Below are 1,708 nucleotides of genomic sequence, written 5' to 3'. Positions count from 1 at the left end.
CTTTCCCTTCCCTGTCTATCTCCCTGACTGAGAATATTGACTTATATTTATTTTCACTTAGAGATTGGACAGTTGAGAGACTTGCCCAACCACAGAATTGGTTTCTAGAGAGCTAAGAGCATCAGGAATAAAACTTTACCCTCAACCCAGGCCAGTCATAAATACCAGTGATTGAGTTTTTCCTTCCAGGTACGACAATAATTAACTAATAAACAGAGCCTACCCTTCATCTGTTATCTTAAGGTCAGGGTTTACTTCACACACTTGCACACCTAAAACACGTTTGTCACTATCCACGCAGTAAATTCCCCTCTAAATTCTTCACTCCAGGATGATGCATGTGTTCAGCAGCCACGGAGAAGTGTTGCTCAGATCTCCCTGAGAGAGAACCTGCTGCGAGGGCTGCTGTCAGCTGGAAGTTCATTTGGAATCTGCCTGGGCGTTGGAACAGTTCTCTCACTGAGCAGCCCTGGTCGTGAGTGAGCTCAGTAAATACAAGGAGCAGCCATTTCTTCACTACGGGCGATCTTTTCACCTCAGCTTGTCACCCCGTTCTCCCTCCTATGCCTTTCCTGTCACAGGGATCAGACCTCTGTCATTATCTGAAGCCTTTCCCCACCTACTCCTGCTTTCTCTCCTCTTTCTCTTTCACAAGTATCACTGCCAATAAGTCTCTTGGGTTCCTAACTCGGTCTTGGCATCTGCTTCCTGGCGGAACCAATCAGCCCGCAGTGCAAAAACTCCTTTTCTTTTGGGAAGTTACTCATTTATTTCTCACTTAAGAGCTTTTCCACTTACCTTTGTTTTTTTTCTTCTTTTATCCCCTGAACAAAACCTCCCATATCTGAGATTCTGATTTCTCTTATCGAGGCCCACCTCAATCCTAGCAGTAAAGAAAGTGAAGAGGGACTCTTGGAAGTAATTCGTGTAAAACAGATAAATTAGGGAAGATATTGGGTAACTGGCATTTGATTCCTTGGGACAGTCCTTGGCTACCGTTCATGGAGCTGGATCTTCTGTTGTGATCAGAAGATAGTCACCAGCGGACACAGGTGTGCAGCGTCACCTCCGGCATATGCTATTGTAATTGTTTGCACCATGAAAGTAAAAGACCATGTGGGAATGCCCTTCCCAACACCTGGACACTTAACAAGCTGCTTAGTCATCAAGGCCCAACGCATCTGTCTCCTTTGTGAGAACTTTTCTGCTCTCCCAGGTAGCATCACCAGGTAAGAGGATGCATTTCTCACACTGCATGGCAATTATTTGAACACATGGCTCCTCCCTAGCTAGGTTGTGAATCTTAAGGATGGGATGATGTCTGTCTCAGGCATTTTATTATCTTCCTCATAGGTGTGGACTTGACACTTTGTAGGAACCCAATAAGTGCTGAGTCAGTGGAAGGCGCACACCTGTCTGGAATAAGGTAGTGGACTAGACACTTCTGAGGAAGCTCTTTTGCCTGTGATTCTAGTTCCAGTCTCAGCCTAGGACATTGCTGTGCGTCTGATTGGCTCGGTGACTTTTGGCCCTTATTCATGGCATTGTGAAAAACAAAGAACAAAATGCAGGAGTCCAGTCTTGGCTCTACACTGGGCTTCCATTTCCTTCTCTACAAAATAGAAGATCTGGTCAAATAATCTGTAAGGATTTTCTAGCTCTTTAACTCCAAGTTTCTGTGTTGGAGGACAGATAGCTGTATCATCTA

The sequence above is a fragment of the Myotis davidii genome, unplaced genomic scaffold (genome assembly GCF_000327345.1).
Source record: "Myotis davidii unplaced genomic scaffold, ASM32734v1 scaffold46, whole genome shotgun sequence".
In the NCBI taxonomy this organism is placed as follows: Eukaryota; Metazoa; Chordata; class Mammalia; order Chiroptera; family Vespertilionidae; genus Myotis; species Myotis davidii.
Note: the sequence above shows the minus strand (reverse complement) of the source record.